Source organism: Drosophila sulfurigaster, chromosome 3 (assembly GCF_023558435.1).
Source record: "Drosophila sulfurigaster albostrigata strain 15112-1811.04 chromosome 3, ASM2355843v2, whole genome shotgun sequence".
NCBI lineage: Eukaryota > Metazoa > Arthropoda > Insecta > Diptera > Drosophilidae > Drosophila > Drosophila sulfurigaster.
The window spans coordinates 36,644,253-36,666,591 of NC_084883.1; the positions used below are offsets into that span (position 1 = coordinate 36,644,253).

The 22,339-nt window shown below is 33.1% G+C and overlaps 1 protein-coding gene and 4 non-coding genes across 5 annotated transcripts in view; 1 reads left to right on the top strand and 4 right to left on the bottom strand.

Annotated features, from left to right (window-relative positions):
• LOC133841810 (zinc finger protein 835) overlaps positions 1-2,781 on the bottom strand; it is a 45,928-nt gene extending 43,147 nt beyond the window's left edge. The window contains exon 1 of the mRNA XM_062274561.1: positions 606-2,781. The gene's annotated coding sequence lies outside the window, so the exon portion shown is untranslated. The remainder of the gene's footprint in view (positions 1-605) is intronic.
• Positions 2,782-19,014: 16,233 nt separating this feature from the next.
• Trnal-cag (transfer RNA leucine (anticodon CAG)) lies at positions 19,015-19,097 on the top strand. Its single transcript has one exon. It is a non-coding gene; the product is annotated as a tRNA-Leu (tRNA).
• A 1,876-nt stretch (positions 19,098-20,973) lies between these two features.
• Positions 20,974-21,045, bottom strand: Trnae-cuc (transfer RNA glutamic acid (anticodon CUC)). Its single transcript has one exon. It is a non-coding gene; the product is annotated as a tRNA-Glu (tRNA).
• A 462-nt stretch (positions 21,046-21,507) lies between these two features.
• On the bottom strand, positions 21,508-21,579 carry Trnae-cuc (transfer RNA glutamic acid (anticodon CUC)). The gene has a single exon. It is a non-coding gene; the product is annotated as a tRNA-Glu (tRNA).
• A 388-nt stretch (positions 21,580-21,967) lies between these two features.
• Positions 21,968-22,039, bottom strand: Trnae-cuc (transfer RNA glutamic acid (anticodon CUC)). Its single transcript has one exon. It is a non-coding gene; the product is annotated as a tRNA-Glu (tRNA).
• Positions 22,040-22,339: the final 300 nt, after the last annotated feature.

Sequence of the window (22,339 nt, forward strand, 5' to 3'; positions counted from 1 at the left end):
TATAATATGAATGCCATCTTAAATGAATGATATACAATATGTGGACTGTTCTTGAAGTTTAGGTTCTTCAATGCCATTTCAACCATTTCCATATTCAACATAAAATCAAATTTTATCAGATTTCTCAATGTAGAAACAAAAAAGCGTTTATTATGAAATTTTGGGATATGATAATAGATGTTTTTTTTTTAATATTTTCTTATTTACAAAATAATTTTATTTTTAACTATTTGATATTGAAACTTTTAAGATACTTTATAATTATAATTCTTTTAATGTTCGGGTCAACTCAATTTTTGTTATGATTAGTTAAAAATCAAACAAGTTGAAAAAATATATATATTTTAATAATAGAAGATTTTAGCAAACAATACATTATATCAAATATAAATTATTTAGTAACTTAATTTTTAGACTTAGTTCAATAATAAAATAGTATTGATCTATGGTTTAATAGGGACATCAACAGTGTCATAATTCATGTCTTTTTATAAAAATAATAATCAACTAAATAATTTACTCCCATAAAACAAAATGTATCATATTATAAGATTTAATGAGTTCCCTTTCCTATTTTAAATAATGAAGAAATTTTTGTTACTCACCAGAATTTTATATCCCAAAATGATTGCTGCTTTTCTAGAAGTGAAAATTTCTTATTCCAAACTGTGTCCGGGTGGGGGGAAAAGTTGTTAATTTTTATTGGGCCCAAAAACTGTTTGTTTTCTCCTTTCTCGTCCTCGTCTTCTGAATGTTGTTTTAAATTCTCAAATATACTTTTGCGTTGTGTTTTTATTTTCTTTTATTTTGTTTGTTGGTTTTTTTTTATCATAAATGTAATATATAATTTAATGTATAGCTTAAAACGTTTGCTTTTTTTTGGGGGGTTTGTTAAGTTTTTCTTTTTTGTTTTGTTTATATCTGAATGGTTTTTAATTTTTGTTGCACTACGAATAATTATTTAATTTGTTTATGTACGAAATTGTTTTTGTTTTTTGCTTTGAAAATGGTTTTTACATGATTTTTTGTTTTAATTTTTTGCCACGATATGAATATTTGCCTTTACGTAAATTTTTTAGTATTTTTTTATAGATGGTATATTTTTTGTATATACTTGTAATGATATATATATAATCGCAATGTCTGTCAAACTATCTTTGTCTCGTGCTTTCGTTAGCCAAAAAACACACACACACAAATGTAGTTGTTGTTGTTATTTTGCTCCTCTCAACTTTTCCTCACGGGAAGTTGATGGTATTTTTTTTCTGTTTTTGTTTTTCGTCCGTTTATTCGTTTTCTTCCATCTAACTTTTTTGATCGCTTAAATTGTTCACCTTTTTTGTTTTCATCAAAGTTTGAAAAATTGTTTATAGCTTTTTATAGCTTTTCAGAACATTATTCCTTTTTTAGTTTTTTGGTTTTTTTGCTTTCGACCGCTTTTCATACGAACGTAAATTTAAAGACGAAAATTGAAACCGTAACACAAAAGTTCAATTTGTTTTCAACGACAAAAATTGTATTTCCTTTTTATGTTTTGTTTTTAAATTTGTATTAGCTTTTCCGTTTTTCTCATTTTTGTATTTCGGTTTTTTCTGCTTTTTTAATTAGACACAAAAAATTTAACAAATTTTGGCTATTTCGATTTTTGCTTTTCTTGGGTTTTTACTTTTGTTTTGCTTTTGGCTTTAGAATTTGACTTTTGATTTGTTCACTTCTGTTACTGTTTCTGTTTCTGTTTTCGTTGCTATTTTCTATTTTTGTTTATTCCGTTTTGTTTTGTTGTTTATCCTGTTTCGGTTGCTGTTAGTTATCGGCTTATCGGTATATTGGTATATGGTTTTTTTTTGTTGGGTTTGTTGGGGCTTGGATTGTTGCTTCTTCTATTTCGTTTTGTGTTTTGCTTTGCTTTTGTTTTGTTTTCTGTTGTTTGTTATAAGGCTATTTCGGTTTCGTTTCGATTTGTTGCTATTTCTTTGTTGCTTTGTTTATTTTATTGTTATTGTTGTTGGATTGGTTTATTGGCTGTGTTTCGGTTTGGTTTTATTTCCTTTTTTTATTATTTTGCTTTTTTGTATTTTATTTTGTTTGTTGCGCTTTGATTTTTGTTTTTGATTTTGTTGTATTATTATTTACGTTTTGTTTACTGTTACGTTTTTAGCTTTTTCCTCTATTATGGTTACAATTTGCTTGATATTATTATGTTGTTTGCTTCTTTATTATAATTATTTGTTAGTTTTGTAGTTACTGTTGCTTTTATTGTTGCTGTTGTTGTTGTCGGTTGGTTGTTTGTTGTTGTTGTTGTTGCAGTGGTTGTAGTTGTTGTTGTTGTTGTGTAGTTGTTGTTGTTGTAGTTGTTGTTGTATTCCAAATTTTGTTGTGAATTTTGTTTGTTAAATTTTGAGAAACTAACTAAAAATCACTTTTGGTTTTCGCTTACAACTGAAAGTTAACTTTAATTTGTTGCTCTATTTCCTTTTATGGTTGCATTGTTGTTGTCGTAGAAATTTGTTGATTTTTTTTGTTTTGTTTTTTATTAAATTAGAATGTTTTGAATAAATTAAAAAAATTATTAACTGATTGCACATAAGTTGTTTATATTTATATTATATGTTTTTTATCGTTATTATTACATTTGTAATTATTATGATGATGACTTGCCGTTATTATTATTATTTTATTATTATTATAATTATTTGTATTATGTTAATTAACAAAACAATATTTTAATAAGTATCAACAACGTTTTAACGTAATCTTTAAAAATGTTCCAAACAGTCAAAAAGCACCTATAATAGAGAAGAAAACAAAAGAATTAGTAAAGAGAGAATTATAGAAAATTCCAAATTGCCGTCGGCATTTAGACGAAATCGCATTTTGCCGTCGGTAGTTAAGAACATGCTTTGATAATAATAATATCAATCATTATCACTATTTAAAAGTCACTCGCAGCAGAAATCAATGTAATCGCTTGTTATCGTTATCGATATCATGCCTAACATCAAACTTCACTTCCTGAATCCAACACATGGCTGGCACACACATACACATAGACATACACACACTATGAACTTAAACCGCAGACAATTGCCTTTCCATTGCTCTTGTTGCCCCCCTCGATACACATAAACGAAACGGACCTAACCCCAGACACGCGTGCTTGCATAGACAAAAACGCATTGTCTAAGCTCTGCGTGAGAGCACAACGCTGAAGAGAGCAATGGGGCTGAAGAGAGCGCCGGCGAGAGCGGGAGAGAGTAAAAGCGTCACGGCAGGACAACGAAACAACAAGAGCAGCAAACAACGAATATGGAAATACTACAACAGTAAACTAAACGAACAAACAAAAATTTCAAGTTCAAAGCGCCGCTGGATGCGAGTAGTTTAGTGGGTTGAAAAGGGGGATGGCAAGCAATAAGAAACAAACTGTGAAACATGTGAGGCAATCATCAGTAAAAGCAAAAGCAAAAACAACAGTAACAGAAACGTATTCAACGTAAAATGGTGATAGCATCTCTAATGCCAAAAACAAAATTAAGGCGACGCTCAAGTGCTGCTTGCGGCGACTGCAGTTGCAGCGCGTCGGCAAAATGCACGACGCTCACCTCACACACACACACAAACACAAACACTCTTATAAGCACATAATACACAGAAAGCATTTACATATGTATATATATGTACAATTTATACACATCATGAAACAACTGACGATGACAATGGAAACACAGTAAAAATCCACACACAAATGTATCAGCAAAATTGCCGAACCGCAACGATAGTCAATACTCCCTATGAATAGATACATATTCATGTACAGAGTGCGATTGTATGTAGTTTATATGGTATATAGAAGCTTCCCATTCGAGCAAAGTTGAAACTGTTTTTGCGCGTTTATTTATAGCACACTCGCAATATGTTGCAAATTCACGAGCACATTTTCTCATTACTACAGAGAGTTCATCAAATAGTTATTTTAATTAATTGCACATAAGTTTATGATTTATGATTAATCTCATTATTAACACACATACATTAAATGTCTACGCTTGAGCACCTTTGAAAAATGCTTTGAATGCTTTTCATGTGCCATTTTTTGTTCAGATCAGCATCATTTAATCAGTTGATGTAGGGATAAAGGGATGACTAAGTTGAGCACAGCAATTTGTAATAAACGCAATTTTATAATGTTTTTTTTTAGATATTATTCCAACTTTTCTATAACTTTTATTTTAAGATTTATTTGTGATTTTCACACACATTCGCATGCCATTGTTTTGTACACATCATTTATGATATTAATAATAATAATCAGAAATAATATTATTCCCTTAATCTGAATAATATTTTATACCGATTATTATTTGAAATACGGATTTTAATGACCAGCAATTTATTTGCACCAAATCTTTTTTTATAAATATTTTGTTGATATTTTTATAAGTATATTTCTTAAACAGATTTCATAGATTTTACTTTATTATCAGAGTTTCAGTTATCTGTAGTTTTTGGAACTTTTATATTTTCATTAAACGATATTCTCAGATATTTGTTAAATACACTTTATAGACTTTTTTGATTTTCAGAGCTTTAGTTGTCTCTACTCTTTTTAACAAAGATATTTTCATTATACGAGTTCATTTTACGAGTTTAATTGTCTTTCTATGATATCGTTTCAACCAATTTTAATACATTTTATTTAATTTTCATTTATCGAACCATGTTTTTCATAGTTTCAGTTATCACAGTTCTTCGTTTGGAGCTTTTTTGCCACAATAACAGATGTGGAACTGTTCCACACTTTTGTTTACTGTGTTGAATAGCATCCAAGAGGCGAAATTCACAAGGCCGCCAGAGACGCAAAAATTCGCAATTTTTCGTCTCTTCTTTTTGGGCACCTTTTATCATAAGATGCCGCGAAAAAACACACACATACAAGAGGTCTTAAAACTGGGGGGGAAACGAAACGAAACACACACTAAATAATAATACACGACGCAAAATGTAGGAAGTGTTTGCGTTGATATATGTGTGTATGAGAGAGTGTATATGTGTAAGTATCCCAAGTGAAGCTGAGATGTATCGGCATCTAAGACGAGTAAAAAAGCTAAGGGCAAAGAAACACACACACACACCCACACACAGCACAGAGAGAACAACACACAAAGAATCTGAACACAGTAGAAGCACTATATTATGGTAAAGTGGAGAATACAAAGATTTCTTTTAGCGCGAAAAACTTGTAGGTGAAAATATATTTGCGCGACGCGCGCTCGACGAAACGCACCGAAAACGGCCAAAAAGATGAATATGTGCAAAAATCTTTTGCATACGCTCAAGAACCCCATGAAACGAGCCAAGCAGCGACGCAAACGCTGACGACGGCAGCGACAGCGACGTCAGCAACACAACCGCGAGAGCAAAAGAAATTTGTGTGAGCAAGGCTGGTGGCGGGGGTGTGTGTTGGGGGCGGCGCAACAACGTTAACGACATCGCAAAAGAGCTTTTCACAGACGCGCGCGTTCTCTCTCGAAGCGAACATAAAAAGACGACGATGACGACGTCGCAGCGGCCCCCCTTTATACACATACACAAATACTCAGCGCAGAGAGAGCGAGAGCGCCAAGACTTACTGCATGTATGTGTCTGTGTGAGAGAGCACAGACGAAGGCAAACAAAGCAAATAAAAAGCGTTGATGGGCAAAAAAAAGTTTGCAAAAAGGCAGACTTGGAGGTGTGTGTGTGATATGGTAGTGTATGTGTGCATTGTGTGGCGTGGCAGTCGCATGAATTTTGCTCTGTAGCAGTTTTGCTAGTATGAGTATTATTGGGAGCTCTCTCTGTGCGTGCTTGTCGCGCGACTCCCTCTGCTGGCGTCGCTGTTGCTGGCGACGTCGCGTGCCTTTGCTTATTGGAGTTGAAGTTGTTGTTGCGTAGCTTGGGTGACTGCGACGGCCAGTAGCAGTGAAGGGTTAACATTAACAGACTGCCACTGCACACTGCACAGCTCTCAGCTCACGTCGCTGCATACATACAAAATGTGCATTTCGCCGTCTATATGTGCCTCTGTGTGTGTGTGTGTGTGTATGTTTGCAGTTGCGACAGGTCTGACGTCTGAGCAGCGTCATAGCGACAGAGACGGAGACAGAGACTGAGGCAGAGGCTGCGACTCGCGTTGTTTCTTTTGGTGCAGAGCGCGTGAAAGTGTTACGATTTGAAAATTGCCCAGCTTAGAACTGGGTAAATCAAGTGGGTGGTGGGAGGTGCGAGGAGGAGGTCTTTTTAAATTTTTGACACACCACGTGCTCAAACGTGTAGCATAGAAATTATACAAAGATACGACTAAAGAGAAGAGAATCGGAATATAAAATGTTGCGAAAATATCTTAAACATGATTTTTGCTATCTGAAGAAGAATATTCCACCTTGTAAATTTAGTGGATAAAAATACATGATTGCATATTAAAAAGAGCTCTATTCCTTTTTTTATCAAAGTATTAAAAATAAATATTAATCTTACAATAGTACATATACTTTTGTGGAATAGCCTTTACTTTTGTGGAATAGCCGCTTAGTATTGTTTATTTTTACAATGTAGCACTTTTTGAATCTTAAATTTAAACTTTATCAAAGGTGGCTTTTCAATTTCATTTGTTCAGCACAATCTAGTTTTATACAGTCAAATCAAAAATATATATCTAGGCAGTTGTTGCACATTTGAAGAACTCTAAAATATTCTCTAGAAGTTTTAGAACCATTGCTGAAATTTTAGTGAATAAACGAACTTACGATAATTTACACAAAATAAGAAAAACACGCAAATGGAGAACGAGCCGATGACTGAGTTGTCCAAGACTATTGTTCAGGAGGCTGTAGATCAATGCGATGAGATTGAGAATTCCCTTGAAGGATGTGTGGAGGTGCTGCAAAATATTCGTATGCCGAATTCAAAAGACGATGACATAGAAGAACAAGAAGAAGATGAAGCTGAAGATAAAGAAATGCAAGAAGAAACCGAAGACGAATCTGAAGAAGAGCCGCAAGTGGAACTGTGGAAAAAACCAAGTTACACTGTCTGCATAGGCAAAAAATATCCCGAATTAATCGAGATTGATGGCATCGATGAAATCAAGCCTACCTCGAATTCCTATATGAAAACTATGATCAATTTTGCAAAGAGTAAACTTCAAAAAATTCTGGGCACTCAACAAAACATCGTGCGTCGCTTGGAGAATGTGAATGATAATCTTTCCTAAGCAGATCGAAACAGATTTTGCAATTACATTTAAATATATAATATATAATGAATATACATTTACAAATGTATGCGAATGTGTTTGGCTTACAGTTAAATCCTTAATCAGTAAGTTATTTCTGACGGCGCTTATTATGCACTGATAATCGCACCCGATGTTTTTGCTGTACTTATCGAGACCCCATATGATGCCCCGATGTGCAACAATCAGAGGGTCCAAGTTCCCAGCCCACAGTAAAGCCCAGTGTTGATAAGTAAGGGAATATTTACAAAGCTAAAGATCTTTTTTGGGTATTGCCGATATCTATTTATATTGAATGCCCGAGAGTAATATTAAAAATAGATATTACAATATATACATATTTTTTTTTCATAATATATCTGTTTAAAAAATTTCAGATAAATATATTACTTTTAAAATAAACAAAAGTATTTCTATAATATAAAAATTTTTTTTTTTTTAATTGAAAAAACCACATATGGTGTTAAAAATTTTACTTCATAGTATAAAAATAAAATAAAGGAAAAATGGTTGTTTATTTGAGTTAAACCTAATTATGACAATTTATTGGCAGTAGCCTTTGCAAATAACGACAGTTTACCGGTTGGAAAAACTTGATTCGGAACGAAATTTCATTAGTAGACTTTTTTGTAGTACTCACATCTTTTGGGTAACACTAAGTCAACGGGGTAGGGTCACGTAAAAACATGATGGACGAATGTGAGGCAACTCTGAATAATTTCGACAGCACTCGTCTCAAGTTGAAGCAGATTTTAAGGCGCCACGAGAAGATCGACGCCATGCTACAAGATGTTCAGCAACGTTTGAGTCCCATACATTTCCTTTTATCAATTAGCGATCAACAGAATACGCTAGACATTAACCAGGGTGTGAAAACTGACAACGCCGCTTCATCGAATTTTACTGAGCAAAAAGGTCTCAATTCACCATATACAGAATTGAAGACACTGCGACACAGTATGAATGAGTTGAATAAGGAAGAGTTGCTGGAGAATATGTCTAGCGGCGATTGGAAGAAAATCCTAAGGGACTTAGATGCTTGGTATTTACGAATGGAACCCACAGAGTCTGTCGAGTCGATCAGATCAGATGTTTTAGATACAAACTAAATGAGCTTGAATTCGCAATAAATATCATATGTAGTTCAAAATTCTAAGCAGTGTGAAATGTGGCAACAACGCCTAACATTTGGCGCCAACAAACGTTAAAGCACAAAATAGTAACATGTACACACACACTCTATATTTGTTAGTATTAAGGGAGAGCGAACGCGAAGAGCGAGAAAACATTTGCCGGCTGTGTTTAGTTTTTATGTGTTGCCGGCACAAAAAAAACTCAACGAAAACTGGCAACAAAGCGCCAATATCAAAGCTTCTCCACCTCGCCCACTCTCCTTACTCATGCTCTCACTCATACTCACGCTCTCAGCTGCTCAGAGAAATTTTGCACAAATAGACGACACCAGAAATAGAAGCAGGCAAAAACACTTCACCCACACATACACACATTTACTCAGGCAGACAATGCGCAGTGAAGAGTAATGCAAATAAAAAGACAACTTCAAATAGTTATGGACACACACACACACACACAAAAGTACTGTAGTGAAACTTTTGTTGTTAGCTTTTTGCGTGCATTGGCATTTGTGTGTAGCATGTTTGTTTTTGTTATTGTGCTTGGTGCTTTGCGCTTTGTGCTCTTCTCGTGCGATTACCTCTTGGCCTCGGCATTCAAAAAAAAGCCACAGAGAGAGAGAGAGCGATAGAGAGAGAGCGCGCTTTTAATTGTGTTTTTGTTATCGCAATTGTTTTGCGTGGTATAGGTTAAGAACAAGCTTTTATTATGCATTTATTACACACAAACACATACTATATGTGGAATTGTTAATAAACTTCATATTATATACACCATATTTATTTACAGCTGCGATAAGGCGCCCTTTTGTCTTATCTCAGTTCGCAATTGTTGCTGTTGCTTTTTTTTTGCAAAATTAGTTAAAACAAAAATGTATTAGGTCGCTTTGAGCGCTCGCCAAAAAAATAGCATAAAAAGCCGGTTTTTGTTTTGTTATCTTTGCAAATAAGCTTGTATATGTGGGTGAGCTTTACACACACATATTTGTTCACATATCAAAGTGTATGTGTGTGCCGGTTAGGGAGCTTTGTGTTGTGTTTGTGTAGCTTCGATCCGGTTTGGATTTTTGTTTTTGCGCTGCTGACTTTGCCTATGTAAATTTGCGAGCCCAGACAACAACAACAACAACAACAGCGGGCCAGAAGCCTGCTTGTAAAGCGTGGGAGGAGGGTCGTGGAAGGAGAAGGGGGAGGGGAACACAACCAGCATATGCTCGCAATGTGAGAGGCTGTTTTATAAACCGGGTGCGCAGACAGACAAACAGACAAAGCCAAAGCCCAAAGAACAACACGAGAGAAATGGAACAGCAATAAATATGAATTAGCCGAAAAGGTTTTATATGAAGCCAAAAGCTAGACATTGGGGATTCCCTAATGGTCTTCTCTATATATGCGCATTACAAATTCAACTACTACATAAATAAATATTTATTTAATATTAATTGATTCTGTTAAGCAACAACGCAGTTTGCACTCTACAGTTATCTCAGCTTCCACATAAAACCAAGGGGAATACTTCCTAATTATTTGGGGAATTTACATATGGGAAGCACTGCAAGCTAAATAACTTTTATTTATATTTAATATTAATATGTACATTTTTAAGTAAGAAAAAAGTTGGATTTTTTTTAAAGATTTACATCTGATTATAAAAAGTTTAAAATAAAAAAAATTATAAGTTCTGCTACTGTAAAAAAAGAAATAGCATTTTCAAAACACTATAAAAAGAGATAAAACAAAAAAAAATATGATTATAGTTTGAATTTTGCAATTGTATTTAATTAATTTTAAAAAAATATATATGAATATATATATGAAACACGAAAATGTTTTCGTATTAGTTCAGATTTTTTGTATTCAAAAATAAACCTCCTTTCAAATATTTTTAATATGAATTTTTCATTCAAAATGCAAAACTGCTAAATGAGATATTCTCAAAAGAAATCGAATTTTCGTGACCAGCCTTGAAATATGGTTAAACTTATTATTTTTGTCATATTCTAAAGTCAATTTATTGTTGTATCGAAATTTCGAATTTTTATGCAAATTTTGTAATTTCATGTAGAATTTTCTGGGGCCCATCAAAGTGACGAGCATCAAATGGGCCAGCGGCAAAATTGAGTCAAACAAAAGGCTATTAACAGCAGTATATACTATTCGGTATATACTAGAACATACACACACAAACGTGTGTATGTATAGTATGTGAGATACGTTTAGCATAATTGTAATTTGGTATGAAAGGGCTTTTAATTTAATGTTACACACACACGTGAACACGTGAATTGCATAAAGCTGGCGCAGCTTCAGGCATTTAGCTTGGACCACACAATCCCTGTCCGTCACCCCCTCTTCCATACACCCAACTCTCCAACTGTCGCTCTCTCCCGCTTCCACTCATAGACAGCGACATCTTATTTCTCCTACTGCTCGCAGCTGTGCAGCATATGCAGATAAAGGTAAATAACTCTACTATATGCCTGCGCATACATACATATGTACATGCATACATGCATATGCATGTATGTGTGTGTCGAAAGTTTACATGACTCGTGTCGTTGTTGTTTTTGTTGCTTAATTTACAGCCTTATGTCACTTTGGTGCATTATACTTTTTCATTATCGCGCAGCAGCACCCAAAAAAGAGAGTGTGCAAGCGAGAGAGCGAGTGCGCGCACTGGCTCTCTTTGTCTGGCCAGCGCGCTACACATGTGGCTATCTCTCTTGCTTTTGTTAATGTCCGAACAGCCAAAAAAAAAACAACAACAGCAACGACAAACATCAAAGGGAAATGAGTTTTCATTTAACGCACACAAAAGCGGAAATGAATCGAAATAAATAAATAAATGCACCTGTGTCCCCCCTCCACCCACACAAAACCTCACACACACCCACCCCACTTGGCTGCCCACACAACTGCAGCAGCATCCGTGCGTGTAGTGCAAAGAGAGCTACAAAGAGCTCATGCGCAGTGCAGCGAGAGAGAGATTGAGTGAGTGGAAGCGAGAGGCAGCGAGCGTAGATAAGCAACTAGACAGCTAGCTAGCTCGCTTGCACACGGCGTGCATTCAACCCGGCAGAACAGTAGCAGCAGAAACAGCAGCAACGACAGCAGCCAAGCACCTGACTCACGCCCCCTCGCTGTCCAGCAACACTCTGCTCCCCCCAACCCCCGCCAACATATGACGCCCTTTCATCGTCTCGCGGCGTTTTCATTTTCGCGCTGCATTTCGCCGTCGCCGTCGTCGTCGTCGTCGTCATCGTCTTCTTTTCTTTTCGTCGTTTTCTACCGGCAGCAAAAGCAAAACTCGCATGTTGTTTGTTGTTTACCGTTGTTGTATGTATCTAGAAAAATACCCCCTCCACCACTCTCTTTCCCCACGATATACAGACGGTCCTGCTTGCTGACTTTAGGTCTGTGTGTATGTGTGCGTGTTTTGCTTTGGCCTTATCAAAAGTTTTTGGCGCTCTCTGTTTTCTAGTTGCCGCCTCGCCTGTTTCGCGTGGCGTTTTATGTTTTGTTTAGGTTTTTTGTGTGTTGCCGTTTTTACTTTGACTTTCATTCAAGACGAGTCTTTGGCGTCGGTGCCCATTACCCGGCAACCTTCCTCCCCTTTGCTCTCCACGTTTACTACCCCAGGCACGACACACAAACGCCAGAATCGAGCGCCAAAAACTCTCGTTGCGAGTAAAATAGATCACAAAATGGTTAACAAAACCGCCGTCGGGTTCGTTTAGAATACTAACAGATGCACTCACACATACACACGCACATGCATACGGTATATTTTCTAATGAAAATTAAAGCATGAATGGAATGCTTCAAAAGATGTTGCATATTTTTGTGGGATAACAAACAAATTTGAATACCAAAAAATTTAAATACTATGTATGCAGGATATTAAACAACATTACAATTAAATAATACAAAAATATATTCGGAAAAAAATATTTCAATCAGAAAAAAATGATAAGAAATATATTCTGTGTAAAAAAAAATGAATTTCCAAATAAAAATAATAAAAAAGATGAAAGATAAGTTTTAATTTTATAGTAAAGAATTATTTAATAAAAAACATGTATATAATATATATAAAATAAATTATATAATATTAATAAGGAGTAAGAATCCAAGTGAAAAGCTTAAAAAAAAATTGTAATTCAAATACAATTTTTATATATTAAAAAATATAAATTATAGAAATAATAAATTTTAAAGCAAAATACAGTATTAAAAATTAGTTTAATGGAGAACTGGAAATTGTGTCGGAATCATGTATTATAATACAAAAAAATTGTCTGTACTTATATGAAATTAAAAAATATATAATTTATATATATATATATATACATTTATGTATATAACAATTGAATTACTCTTTGAAGTTAAGAGAAAAGATTTTGAAACAACTGTATACAATTCAATAATGGCAACATATAATAAACTTAAACTCTTTGAAGTAATTTTAGGAATTAAGATTGCTTGAGTTAAAAATAATCGATGTATATCTGCATTATTGAAAAAAACATACATAATAATACTTTAATTCTTTTTTACTTTTGTTGCCGTTGCACAACATGATGTAGATTTCAAATATCATACATTTTGTATTTTATTTTGTTTAATTATTATAAAATTAAACAATTTTAAGCTCTATAAGCTATAGTTAAATTGAAATATCTCCGGCACTTAAAAATTTGTAGTTTCATTACTAAAATGCCATTTAAATTAACAGCATTTTTTTTATTTAAATATTAGAAATAATTATTTATATTCAATAAAAAGTAAAACTAAATTTCGACACATTAGTTTGATATAGAAATATAGTTAGTTGAACTACGCTTAAGCACGACTCTAATGAAATTCTCAACGGTGATTTTATTTGATTTATTTTTTTTGGTGTTAGATTTGATGCGAAAAGAACCGAACAAATTTTTGTTTGTTTCGTACGCGAGTGCGGAGTTTTCTAAACTAATTTTGTTAATCAGTTGGCGCGTAGTTAAAGCCAACAAAAAAAGGGCTAAAAGCGCAAAAAAGCCAAACAAGCAAACCAAACCAAACCAAACCACAAAATAGCTGGCAACAGCGACGACGTCGACGTCAGCGTAATAGAGAAATAGAGTGAGAATTCAATAGAGAGTTCGGCTTCGGCTTTATATTTTTGTTTTTTTTTGGGGTAGGCTGGGAGCTATGCGCGATGGGTTTAGCTACAGTAATTAGGGGTGGCACACACACACACATACACACACTCACACACACACATACATATACTAACGCGAGTTAGGAGAACTGATAATGTATTAGATTGCGCATACGACGCGTATACGTAATTTTGTTTTCCTCTTTTATTCACCACTCACTTTATTTGCACATGGATGTTGTTCGTTTTAGTTGCTTTCGATTTGGAATTTATTTTTTTGGAGGGGTTTTGTCCGAAAAAACGTTGCCGTGTGTTTTGGGCCAAAGTTGCAATGCGATACTAAATTAGGTGAAAATAAAACTTATGCGACTAAACCGAAAATTTTGAATGTGTGTTGCTGTTGACAAAGCATTTTCGAAACTGATTTTTGCATAACGCGTCGCTGCAACAAATGCAAAAACGCCAAACAGCAGCAACAACAACAACAACACGCAATATATCCGGGTGAAAAAAACTCATTATGAATTGCGTTTGGTTGGACGTCGACGCTGCGGCAGCAAAAAACCGCACAAGTGGGTGGACAGCAGCCAAACATCCAGAAGGGTTGTCAAGAGGGGGCGGGAGGAGGACGACATCGGCTGTCAATAATTAGCAGCCCTATTAATGCAGCGCACCCAAAACAGCAAAAAAAAATGGAAAAATTGTATTCTCATTGCTGTAATTTTCACGCACACGCAGCGCGTGTCGATTGAAAATTCATTTCGTTTTTTTTTTATTTGTATTTTTTACTGCTGCTGTCGCTGTTCTTGTTGTTGTTGCATGTTAATTTATTCGATTATTTTGTTGTTGCAGCAGCATCATCAACATAATCAGTAGACGTCGCAGCAGCGTTTGGCGACTGCAACTGCAACTGCATCAGCGCATTAATGCTCCACTTGCCACTTGCCACTTGCCACCTTTCGGCCATGCTGCGCGCATGCCTCCCATGCGTTGCAACAACACGGCAACGGCAACGGCAACAACTCTTTTTTAAATTCTTTTTTAGATGCGTTTCCACAGCAAATAACAACAAAAAATTGCATTCATTTTGTGTAGCATTTTTTTGTGTGCTCGCATTTCATTCACACTCGAGACGAGATGCTTGATGACGTTTTAAAATGATTCTAGAATATTTAACCGCATTTAAAATGGGACCTGAAACGTTATCATTTATTTAATCACACAAAAAAAAAAATGGATTTTTAAAAAACTGTTGTCAATACAGAGAAATAAATATGAGAGGAGCAGTAAAATTAATTGAAAATCAAAGTTATTGTCAATATTATAAATGTATTTATAAGATTATTTAATAATTAATTGTTTCAGCATTTTTAAAAATAAATAAAATACAACAATTATTTCTAATAATATCATTATTTTATATTTATATCATTGAATAATTAATTGATTCTTATTTTTATTGTCAGTATTTAATTGTATTTAGAAGATTATTTAGCAATAAATTGTATCAGTATTTTCTAATCACACACATCTAATCACGCACATCTAAAAAAATATATTTTTATTAGCATATCTAGCGATTTTCATTATAATAAAATCTCAAAGATTATTAATAATTTTCAAAAACAATAACACAAACTATTTCGGTTTTCTTAATTGGTTTAATATTGTAGGGACTTTATAAAGAAACTTTTATAGAAAGATATACTAAATTCTTAATAAATACCAACTCAATATGGAATCTGTTATAGATATATAAAACTATCGTCAAAATACATTAAATTCTTAACAAATACTAAACTCAATATAGAATATGTTATAAGTAAATAAAACTTAAAGTCGAATACTACAACAATGCTGTTTATACTATAATAAATAAGTTTAGTATTAGTATTTAGTATTTAATACTAGATTAAATATTATACTACAATAATGCTCTCCTTGCTATAACAAAGTGTAGTATTTAAAACAGGATTTAATATGATACTACAACAATACTCTTTATACCATAAATAGGTTTAGTATTTAATGTAGGATTAAATATGATCAAATCGAAAAAAATGTATTATGAATAAATTGAAATCTATAAACTTCCTTCAACTTATCTTTTATCAAATATTAATATTCTTAGTATTCCGATTCATTTTATTATTAAACAGAGCTCGTTGTATTGTAAATGATTTGAAAACATAGTTCGCCCAACTTCGCATATTTCATCCGAGCCTTGCGTAAAAAAAGAAATTATAATACAATTTATTATTATATTTTTTTCGCCTTTGCTACTGTTTGTTGTTGTTGTTGCATGCCCCAAACGCCGTGGCAACCAACCAAATTGCAACCCACACTGAGCTGCCACCCCAACGTGCAACACACAGCAATACAGCATCAGAACGCCTTTTTGTGGGCGGGCCAACCGCACGCACGCAATGACATTTTTTTTGTTATTGTGCTTTTATTGTAAATTATTTATTTATTTATTTTTTGTGTATCCTCCGTCATCATCATCGCCGTCCTCGTCCTCATCCTTCGGCTCCTCTTTCACTTTGTGGCTGCGTTTTTTATTCGATTTTATTGTCATTTTGCGTATGCCATTCCACTGAATTTCCATATAAAGTAGTATATACAGTATACTAAATATACAGCATTTTTGAATGCCATTGCATTGGGCGTATTATTATGCAAAGTGCATTTTTTTCGCGATACGTACTTCAAAAATACCATGCATAAACAGGATCAAGTATTTTTTTTCGTTTAAATCTCGAATTAAGAATAAATTATACAATTTAGAGCGGAAGATTTTTGAAGTGTGGATTTTCGAATTGTGGTTTTTTCATTTCAAAAATTCTTTAGAGAATCGTATTATATAGTTTTAGAATTTAATTTTGTTCCAGAAATATTCTAAAATGTAATAAAATGTTACTCTTTAGTAATATTTATTGAATTTAATACCACACTTAGGTTTTTGGTATAAAGTAAATACTGAATTTTAGTATAATTTCAGAATCTTATTTTTTTTACTTTTTTTTTGTTTAAGAAATATTCTAAAATTTAATAAAATGTTACATTTTAGAAATATTCATCGAATTTAATATCCAAACTTAGGTTTTTGGTATAAAGTAAATACTGAATTTTAGTATAATTTTAGAATTTTTTTTACTTTTTTTTGTTCAAGAAATATTTTAAGATTTATTTAAGTGGTTCTTTTTAGAAATATTCATCGAATTTAATATCCATACTTAGGTTTTTGGTATAAAATATATACTGAAAATGAGTAATTATTAATTTAAGAGTTTCAGAATTTTATTATTTACTTATTTTAGTTTTAGAAATATTCTAAAATTTAATAAAATGTGTCTTTTTAGAACTATTCTGTGGCTTTTAAATACAGACTTGGGTTTTTGGTATAAAGTATATACTAAATATTTGAAATATAGTTCTATTGTATTTCTCAATTTTGAAATTATTATAAAAAGTCCTACAATTTTAACTTCTAAAGGATGTTAATATTGAAAAGCGGATTAATAAAATTTTGTTTAATAGTGAATTTTACAACTTATATAATTGCCTAGTTTTTCATCGTATTTTAAAGGGTATAAACTTTCGTATTAATAGCAATATGTCATGGATAGTTATAAAGCTCCCTTCCTCGCGCATAATTGATAACTAAAAGGACTCTATATAATTTATATAAATTGCCTTCAATAGCAACAACATAAATTTGCACATACGTGTCTGAGTTTTAATTGCATAATGTATAATTAAATAGCCATGGAGACTGAGAGCAAAGTGTGAGTAATGCGCATAAAATAATGTAAATTATTGTCAATTGTATTAAACCAAAAAACAAACGATATAAAAAACGTATCACATGTATATAATTCATTGTTTTTATCCAATCATTGTAAAAATTGTAATTATTTTTAATTAACGATGCATGGACGACAAACATGGCGACATTACATGAATCGTGAATACTAATATAATATTATCGTATTATAAAAGACGACTTTCATTGGCTAATTGCACATTGGAAAAATTGGAAAATGTCAAACGATTGGCTACCAACATTTGCCATTGTTTACAATCTCTAATATATACATAGTTGTAGCCTGATCACGATAATTCTATGCAATTATTTATGTGTTTCATTACAACGTGGGTTCAATTGTTAATCCCCAATGCTCCCAACACGTTTAAAGCCAAATTAACCCCTAATAAGTACAGTTTTTGCAGTCTACGCTTAACTCTTCGTTGGTTTGGGATACGCACAAATTTTCAACTCCCAAAAATACCCAAAAAAAAAAACAAAACTGAAAGCCCAAAAGACAATATATTGACGTAACATCAGCTGCAATTATACATGGTATATAAGACCCAGCATATAAGTCCTACATGAATATATATGTATGTATATGGGTTGACATTAAAATACATTTTTGGTCATCGTTTTTATTTTGCCATTTTTCGCATTTTTGCTTAATTTTTAGCAAGCGCTGTTGCTCTACAAATTGAGGCGTATTAATAGCGATAGAGATTTGGGCTTTTAGTATTATTTATTTGTTGTAGTATTTTGTATGGTATAAACACAGCAAAATATCTGTACTATTATCTCATTTTGATCTATAATTATTTTACAATTAATATAATTACATTTAATTTTACAAATATTCCTTCTTTATTCAATCTATGATTAGCTTAAGTCGAACGATATCTAACGATATTTCTTGAAAGTATAAATTGTTTAGTATTTTTATATTTTATTTGTTAATACTATAAATTATAAAGACTACTACGTCTTTTAGTATTTTGTACTTTAAACATTACTATGCTTAAAAATAAGCTAATATCAACCATTCTTTCTCTGATTAATTTTAATCTGAAACTTTTGATTATTTCTTACTTTCAAATATTTTTTATCTTCGTAGCTCATTCAAAATTCGTTGCTACTCTCATTCTTTACATATTTGACGACCCCGTCGCTTCTCTGAACTCAAAGCCGCTGCTGATTAACCATGCCCCCGATTGTTGCCACCGTTGCTGCAGCAAGCTACTGCTGCAACATGCAGCCACCCAACAAATTTGCGCATGTGAAACAATTTTTTTTTTTTACACTTTTGTGCATGTCGCATATGCTGGACTGCTGTTAAACAAGCACTGCATGTGCATACAGACACATGCAACATGCAACATGCATATACATATGTAAATATCGCTGGCAAAGGGTGTAGCATAAATTGCCTATCATGGGGATTCATGGCTGAGAAATGCGCGCAGAGTATAATAGAAAATTATTGTAAGAGTGTAAAGTAATTCAATGTAAATTAAACTGATCCTCAATTAGCATACGATCGACAATATGTAATTTAATTCAATTAATTTTGTTCTACCTAATCATTATATTTTTTACTTTTCTATATTTTCTTGTATCTTTTTTCTTTGTACAGTCTTTATCTAATATACGGTAAGATGTCAGGATGGCCGAGTGGTCTAAGGCGCTGCGTTCAGGTCGCAGTCTACTCTGTAGGCGTGGGTTCGAATCCCACTTCTGACAAGAATTTTTTTTCAGTTTTTTTTAAATTTTTCTGATGATACAAATTTTAAAATAGCATATTTATAAAGAAATTTTATATAGAAAACAAATTATATAATATTTTTAATATATACATATACTTATAATTACTTTTCTACATTCCTCAAAAATTGTTTCCAATGGAAAACTACCAAAAAAGAAATGGAACTTATTCAACCTATATTTATAAATTTATGATTTTTCTATTTTAAGTAAATGTAGATCTATTTTATAATTCTTCTTTTTTTGATTGGTCTTAGAGTTTATAACAGAACTATATATAAATATCATTTGCATGCAACATGTTTAAAATTATTGCCTTTAAACATAAACAGAATAGGTTTTAAAAAATACTATATTTCATCCAGAATTTATAAGCCTATGCTATTAAATACCAATTATGAAATTACTATATTAACTCTACTTATAGATATTGTACATCTATAATATCCCTCTACAGCGCTTAACGCCTATCTTTTTTTTGGGGAATGTTAATAAATGCAACAACACCGCACACAGCAACAGCACCATACAATCTCTTATATACCTGCATATGTATTTGCATTGTTGCCATTTACACAGAGAAAAAATCATCAGTAAAATAAAGGCAAATAAAACCCAATTGATTTTCATACAAAAAGAATTTTGGAATGTTTTTATTTGGAGGTAAAAAATTGCAACCCTTAAAAACTTTTCGCGACTCGCGTTCACATATGCGAATTTTTGTTGTCGGGCTTTTGCAATCTATTTTTTGGTTTTTGGTTCTTTGTTTTTTTTTTTTGTTTTCCATTTGGCTGTCGAATGGGGTTTATTTTTAATGATGCGAATTCGATGTACGAAATTTTTCATTAATACAAGCCTAGGTTTATTTATTTATTCTATTTGTATTTTTTGCTGCGATGCTGCGTTGCTGCGGGGGTGTTTGACAGAGATGGAATACACAGATAGAGCGGGACAGACAAAGCAAGAGAGAGAGAGAGAGAGATTGTCGTCCAGTGCAATAAAACGCATCAAACGGGGAGGCAGGGAACAGAGGCAGACTCACATGGTTGGAGTGCGGTGTTCAATGGACATGAACATGGACATGGACCATGGGCTTTAAGTGCGTTATATACAGCATGCAAGTAAATGAATGATGATGGAGAATCCCTCGGTCAGTTCAGAATATACATACATATATATCTGCTATAAATGTATATACAAGGAGGAACTCTCTGATGGGGCGGCTGTTTATGCAATGCGGTTTATTTTCCCAACCCAAAACCTGAACAAATACACCGAAAAGGAGAAAGAGAAGAGGAAAAGTTATTTTTGCATTGCTTTCATTTAATTTGCCCAACGCTCGACAATTTTTGTGCGTGTTGTTTGCATTTCTTGTGCTCCTTTCAGCTATAATTGAATATTATATTCAATTATAGGTTCGTTAGGAACTGGCCACCAGTGCCTACCTAGAGAATGCAGCTACCTTCCTCTGTAGCTGACCTCCCGCTCTCCTTTCTCTTGAACTCAATCAGACTGTAGCAAAAACTGAAGCCAATCGAATTTACGACTACTTGCACATGGTGCATTCAATTCGGCTGCAGCTAGAGCTAATGGATAATATGAGGTCCCAGTAATTGGATTATTGGCAACTGAATAGCTCACAGATGCCACTGACAGGTTTCAATGGGTCTGCATTACAGTTAAATCAATTACTCAGCTAATTGACTACCTGCTGACTGAAGTTTAACTCAGAAATTGGCCATTGCCTCTCATTTAACTCGAACATAATGAACAGAAATAGTCAAAATTATGTTGTCTAATGTCCATAGTATTTTAAAATGTTAGTTAGTAAAAAGAAAAACAAATTCACTTAATGTTCCCATACCGGGAATTGAACCCGGGCCTCCCGGGTGAGAGCCGGGTATCCTAACCACTAGACAATATGGGAGATGAAATATCTGAAGAAATTGATAAAAAAAAAAAATTTGGAAAAATAATAGTATCTATAAATATAATTTAAAATATTTTTAAAAAATCAGAAAATATTGAAAAAAAATGTAAATTGTATCGAAAGATCTCTTACAAATTGTAGAATCCTGAACAAATCATTTAAAAAGTCTTTAAGCACTAGACAACATGGTCGATTGAATGCCAAAAAGGAATGGATTAAAAAATCTAAAAAATAAAACTGATAAAAATTAATATAATTGTATCTTTAATTATAATGAAACAACAATAATTGATAAAAGATCGAAAGCTATCTAAAAACAACTTATTACAAAACAGTTTGGGGTTAGGAAAAAATAAACCTAGAAAAGGATTTTCCAAAAAAAATTTGAAAATCTTAAGAATAACTTATAATGTAACAGTGCGAGAAATACAATAGGAAAAAAATAAACTTAGTAACGGTTTCCCATACCGGGAATTGAACCCGGGCCTCCCGGGTGAGAGCCGGGTATCCTAACCACTAGACAATATGGGAGATGAAAGATCGGAAGAATTTGATAAAAAAAATTAGGAAAAGTAATGGTATCTATAAATATAATGTAAAAATATTTAAAAATCTGAAAATATTGAAAAACAAATTGTAAATTTTATCAAAAGATCTCTTACAAATTTTAGAATCCTGAACAAAACATTTAAAAAGTTTTTAACCACTAGATGGGAGATTGAATGCCAAAAAGGAATGGATTACAAAATCCAAATACAAAAAAAACCGATACAAATTAATCTAATTGTATCTTTAAATATAATGAAACATCACTAATTGATAAAAGATAGAAAATTTCTGCAAAAAAAAGCGGAGAATACTAAAAGTGATTTTTTATGAAAAGTGCGAAAAATAGGAAAAAATAAACCTAGAAACGGTTTTCCCATACCGGGAATTGAACCCGGGCCTCCCGGGTGAGAGCCGGGTATCCTAACCACTAGACAATATGGGATAGATGTTGCCACGTTGTCATTCTACAGTCCATAACCCAAACCCAAGATCCGTTAACACTTATCTATCGTCAAAAATATATATGAACATGGCCGTAAATTGTTTGTGTGGATGGATGCGAGCAAGGTCTGATTGAATTAAATCACTTAAAATGCAAGTGCATTCTCTTTCAATATTGTGAGCTAAGCCTGATGAGAGCGGAGGATGAAGGTGGATGCTACTGGGCCTGCACGATATACGATAAGGTCTGCGCCTTATATACACATGCGTAAACAGGATATATACACACACACACACATAC